Below are 6,809 nucleotides of genomic sequence, written 5' to 3' on the forward strand. Positions count from 1 at the left end.
ATATGTTCTTCATTCAGTTTTAGGTGTGAGAGTCCCCTAATGTTATTATCTTATATTTCTGTGGTACATTTGTCTAAACTAAGAAATGCACATTGGTACATTGCTATTAACTGAACTGTAGGTTTATTCCAATGTTATTAGTTTTCTCCTTTTTTTCTGTTTCAGGATCCAGTCTAGGAGATCATGTTACTTCAGGCTATGCTTGAAGTCTAAATGTAGTACACAAAGTGGGTCACTAAGTTAGTATGGGAGTGGCAGGAAGGATGATGTGAGGAAGAGACAGAGGAAGACTTCCAAAGAGGAGTTGTTGCTTGAACTTGGCCTTGAAATTTCAGAAAGAATTATTCAAGCAAAAAGCTATGGGAAGAGCATTGAAGACAAAAAGAAAAAAGCGTAAAAATTATGTTGTAATAGGGTGAATTGTGAGTAGTTCAAAATGATGGAAGCAAATCATGTATTTAGAAAAATAACAGGAAGGTGAGACTAGGGAGTTAAGCCAGGGTGTAAAGTTAATGGCTTTAATGACCAGGTTCAAGAATTTTCACTTTATGTTACAGGTTTTCAAAGCCATGGAAAAACTGAAGCAGAGGAATAATAGTCAGGTTATCATGTTTGAAAGCTCCGTTTTGTAGTATTATGGAGATATAAACATTGGATTGGCCAAGAGAGATTATTTAGGATTTATTGCCATAGTCTTGGTGAGAAATAATGAAAATGTTGGAGAATTGAACAAAGTCCATGCCAGTAGATATGGAGAAGAGGATTCATAATTAAAAGATGGGAATAAATTTGCAAACATCACTTGAGAGAGATTAAGGGTTCAGGTCTACTCATTTGGTTGTTTGATCAATGGTTGTGCTATCCATCAAGATGGGAAATGAAGAAGGCAAATAGGAATGGGATTAAGATTATGAGTTTGACTTTTTTTTTTTTGCTTGCAACATTCCAAGGAGGGTTTATTTAAGAAAAACAGCTGAATATTGTTAAGAACAGTAAGCCTCATGATGTTTTACCATCCCCTCAACCCATCCCTCCGTTGACTGAAGAAAAATGCCCAACCTACAAGTTATGAGTTAAATTTTATTCCAGGATCTTACTGAGAACCCTAGTCTGGGAGACATGTCTCAGAGAGCTCTGAGGAACTGCTCCAAAGAGGTAAGGGAGGAGTCAGGATATATAGGAGGTGTTTTTGCTGGACAAAACATGTAGTTGAACATCAAAATATTACTGCTAATCAGAAAAAAAAATGTATCTCAAGTTAATGATTTTAGTGCTTTTCTATGTATGGGAATATGCAAGAATCTGGGTTCATTGAAATTATTCCTTAGATATGCATCTTAACTATTTAGGGCCAGTATCCAAAGCACAGAATGCTTCCTGTTTTTCTCTATCCTGAATTCCTGTCAGGGCGCACTGTCAGTAGGTGACTGCAGTGCTTTGAGTTCAACTTTTGACATCTCTTTTCTGAAGGTTGTTTGGTACCTCCATTTGAAGAAACCCAATTGGCCATTGAAAATAAGGTTATGGGAAATCATATCTGGGATGATGATACAGATTGGGAATTCTGCATCATATTCATGATGCTAAAGCCAAGCTCAGTGAAAACATATAGGGTGACAGTAATTGAGAATCTAGGATTAGAGGGAAAAACAATTAAGAATGAACTGGTGAGAGAGAAGAGGAAAACTAGTGAATGCTGACAAAGACAGGAGAGAAGAGAATCTTAAAAGGGAAATGCAGTCACTTTGCCATATGCTTCACAGTTGTTGAATAAAATAATGAATGAAAGACACTTCTGGCTTCAGCTCCACTATGTAAAGGTCTTGGTAGTCATCACTTCTACACTTACAATAGGATAAAGGCTGAGCAAACTAAAAATCAACCACTTTTATTGGACCTATTAGAGACTGAGGTTATAGGGCAAATTTCCACACCCAAATCTGGAGAGTTAGGTGAATACAAAAAGTGAAGGCTGACATCTGTTACCTGGAACAAGATCCACTGGAGCCATAAACTGGTAGGAAGATAAATCGGAATTTTGACAAATTGTAGAGGCTGAATGTGAACTAGTCTGAGAGAAGAAATTCCTGAGACCCATACTTTCCTGGGTTATACCTCTAGGAACATCACTGTGTTCTCAAGGTAAAGAGCCAAGAAAGACCCCTTCATGGCTCTGGCAGCGGGTTGGGGGAAGTAACCATTGTGAAATAAGTCCAGAGCATTCTTCAATACAAAGGCCTACTCCAATTTAGAAAGCAAATACTTTACCAGAGCCTTATCCCACCCAAGTGTGGGTCATTTCCTAGCTTCCAGCCCTCTCTAGCCCTTTCTGGGGTCTCGCATAAGGGAAAAATTACTAAGAAACATGTGTTAAAGAAACAGCATAGGGACACAGGGCAACTAAAGGAATGATTTGTCATAAGATTGTAGAAAGTTTCCCTCCTCACAGCAGGCTCCAATAAATAACAGTGGATTCTGGCAGCAGGAGCTGCAAGAAATAGACCCTGTCTGAGAAGCAGTACACGGAGAAACTCCAAAGTCAAAGGACAGACAAAAATAAGGATAGTAGAGGACCTTGAAGCCTCTTTCCTCTACAGGTATGGAAAATATTAAATACAACTCTTAGCTATATTAGCATAAAACCTTACACTAAAGGCCTATTTACTTGAGTTCCTATTACCCAATGTATCATGTTCATGTCCAGATTTCAACAAAAATCACAAGGTGACCTAAAAGGCAGTAAACAAAAACAAAAACAAATGAAGAAATACCAAAACTCACAGTTTGAAAAGATGAAGCAAGCATCAGCACCAGATTAAGACCCAGATTTTAGAATTAGCAGGTTGAGATTGAAAATAATATGAATACTGTGTTAAAGACTCTAATAGAAAAAGTAGACAACATGCAAGAACAGATGAGTAATATAAGCAAAGAGATGGAAACTTTAAGGAGGAGTCAAAAGAAGTGTTAGAAATAAAAAAACACTATAAACAGAAATGAAGGATGCCTTTAATGGCTCATCAGTAGATTGGACAAGATGAAATTCAAACAGAAAAAAGGAACAGAAAAACAGAAGAGAATAAAAAGTTGTAGCATATGCATACTTGAAATTCCAGATGGAGAAGAAAGAAAGGAACAGAAGAAATATTTGATATAATAACGTCTGAGAATTTTCCAAAATTAATCACAGACACCAAACCATAGACCCAGGAAGCTCAGAAAACGCCACACAGAATAAATACCAAAAATTTGACACCTAGGCACATCACATTCGAAGTGCAAAAACCAAACACAAAGAGAAAATTTTGAAAGAATGCAGGGTGGGGGGAGAAATATCTTGCAAATAGTGGAATAAGGATAAGAATAACAGTATTCTTCTCATAAGAAATCATGCAAGCAAGAAAAGAGTGGAGTGAAGTATTTAAATAGTGGAAAGGAAAAGAAAATCCTACCAATCTAGAATTCTACATCCAGAGAAATTGGCCTCCAGAATGAAGGAAAGATAAAGATTCTCTCAGACACACAAAATTCAAGGAATTTCATTGTAGCAGGACTGCCCTGTGAGAAATGGCAAAAGAAATTTTTCAGGGAGAAGGAAAATGATGTGATCAGAAACTCTAGTTACATAAAGAAAGGAAAAGCACTGGAGAAGAAATCAATGAAGGAAAGATAAATATTTTATTTTTCTTACTCTTAATTGATCTAATAACTCTTACAAATAGCAATAGTAACAATGTATTGGATGATTATAGCATATGAATAAGTGAAATAAATGACTGCAACATCACAAGGAACAGTGTAGTAGCCTATAACAGAATATGACCCATTTCTACTCTCGTCCCTTATTCCCTTATGACAGAAGTGATTAGGTCATGATCAGACCCTCATGAATGGGATTAGTGCCCTTTTTACAAGAGGCCCCAGAAGTCTTCCTCACCCCTTCTGCCATGTTAGGTTACAATGAGAAGACAACCGTCCATGAGGAAGCGAGCCCTCACCAGACATTGCATCTAACAGCACCCTGATCTTGGACTTCCAGCCTCCAGAATTGTAAGAAATTTTTATTGTGTATAAGCCACCCAGTCTGTGGCATTTTGTTATACCAGTCCAAATGGATTAAGACAAACAATTCCTAGCAGCCCACAGTATCATCCCAGATGTAGATGAGAAATCTGCAAGATCAGAGAGCCTTGGTAACTTGCTGAAAATCACACAGCCAGCTGGTGCAATATCAAATCTTAAGCTCAGGACTGTTCAATTTCAAGGTTTGTGCTCTTTTCTCGGTATGGTCTGACCCTCCAGGCCATTGCTTTTGGACTGAGCTGATGGCACATTCTTAGGTAGTCTCAATTTTTAGCAACCGTGCTTTTTTTGACATAAGATAGGTAAGAAATACTTAAATAAAAATATTCTATATAAAACAGAATATTCTAGTTGTACATCCACTTTAAGTTTTCATCTGAACGTCTTTGTCTTGGTGAGACACTTGAACACAACTTCAGGTCTTTTCAAAGCTGGAACGACTGACTGATTCTGTCACCTCACCCCCAGTAAAACAGAAAATGAAGCACTGGAGTGAAAACAATTACCCCACTGAACTGCCCTCTCTTTGTTTTGCTGAGGCTATGTATTTTGTTTATAAAAATAGCCCTTTTCTTTCACCTTCCCAAGTTCCTGCTCCTCCCTAAGTAGCTTGTCCAGTTTAGGCTCTTCTCCAATATGCTGGCCCTTGTCTACACCATTCCCAACCCCACGGAAGCTGGGGCTGAGGTGGTGACTTTCTCTAAAGCTCACATCTCACCGTGGAATCCTGCACTTGGCTTGCTGTCTCTGAGGTTGCTTTCTGTCCTGACAACAAAACCTACATTCAGGCACCCATCCCAAGAGTGGCCTTTGTATCTTCACACACTGCAGCCCTCACTCCAGGACATTTAGCTGTTCTGTTATCCATTGATGTGAAGTGACCTGAAGTACCTCGGGGAATGGGAAGGGCAAGGTCAGAGCACAATGGGCATGACCAGTCGGGATTTCCTTGAGAACATGGCTTTCTCTCTTATTGTTGCTTCCTTATTCACTTCAGTGATCATCAGCAGGCACTCTAATTCCTACTCCGAAGAGAATTGTTTTACCTCTGTTCTTAATAAAAGTTTAATAGCCGATAGAGCACTTTGGTGAGAGCTCATGGTTTTTATTTCACCTAATATACTGGCATATTATGCACTTGAGTCATCTATGTGTTATTGTAAATAAAGTAAACAGCATATACTTACAGAATTGAGCAAACTGCATTTTATGATGCTATCCTCGAAACTTTCACACCCTGATCAGTAATAGTTCTTCCTCTCATTAGTGAGCATCAGTGAGATGCTCCCCTAGTTAGCTATAAACTTACTGCTAAATAGCAGTCATTTCAAGTACTTTTCGTTATTAAAACAAATACCTGGAAATTACACTCTTTGTACAAAAATCAATCCAGTTCTAAGCCTAAATTTAAAGCAAACTTAACACCCTCACTCCTGCATGCAACATGCTATCAGCAGGTTTTCTTTGTAGTATTTGAGGACCGCTATCAAGCCAGGATCCACCAAAAACATATGTGGAGTCAAGAACTAGATAAAAGCATTTGTTCAATTTTTATAATTACTTTGGAAGAGAGGCACACTGACAACAATTTTGGGAAATGTGGAGATGCTAGTTTCAGTACCCCTGCTTGGATTCTGTTTTTCTAATCAGTGAATGTCTGGGGACACTTACTCTGATCCCGTCATTGAAGCCATAGAGTTGATGAAGATATTTTCTTAACTCTCAAGAAATTTACCATATTGCAGGGAGTGCGTTGAGGAAAGTAGGCAGATGTGTATACATAAAGTATTGCATCATGGAGGGGGCAACCAAGTAGATGTCCAGAGGACCCTGAGAGCATTGATGGATTTAGCTTAAGAGGAAAGGCTTGAGAAAGAGGATTTTTAGATTTATTTGTATTGAATGTAAGTAATAGAATATATGACATTTTAAAGGTAACATAGGCTAATTTAAAGACAATCAGGGGAAATCCTCTGGTTTAATCTCATCTCGACCATTTCTTAACTACGTAACCGTGTCTGCCATTTAAAAGCTGGGTGACTATGTGTCTTGGTCTTCTCATTTTAAACATGGAGATGTGAGTACTGAAATGATGTAGGTAAAACTTAAAGCACAGCAGCTGGCAAGAATAGATTCTCATTAACTTCTGCTCCTTCCCTTTCCCTTTTCTTCCATGCATTTCCACTCCTTCCCTCTTCATGCCAAATGCCTTCATCTAGAATTCCAGGCTTTTCCACTGCCCTCCTATCTTATCACTTAGTGTCCTTCTTCAATGCTCAAGTCATTCCTTCTTTCAGGAAGGCTCTCCTTTTCCTTACCTTGCTTGCAATGTCAGAATTCTGTTCTTTCTTTAAGTACTGCTTCCTCATCCATGCCTATCCTGATCTCACCCACTGAACTCTTTCCTTCTGAATTTCCATTGTATTTTGCATATGTGTCTTAGTTTTCATTCTCATTACATTGTACATTGTAGTTACTTTTGTGCATGTCGTATTTATTTTTAGCCACCTAAAGAGTGGGATTAAATCGGCTGATAAATCTGTAAATCCAGTGCTTAGCACATTGTCAAAAGCTATCTCACAATTATTTTTAAACTAGTATCAATTCTTCCATTAGTTAAATAAAACTTTAGGTGTCTTTGGATTTGAAACATTTTAACATGAAATTTATCTAAGTGGATAGTACCCAAAATTAGAAAATTAAAACACTAAGTGTATATTGAATCA

Source organism: Hyperoodon ampullatus (assembly GCF_949752795.1).
Source record: "Hyperoodon ampullatus genome assembly, chromosome: 12".
NCBI lineage: Eukaryota > Metazoa > Chordata > Mammalia > Artiodactyla > Ziphiidae > Hyperoodon > Hyperoodon ampullatus.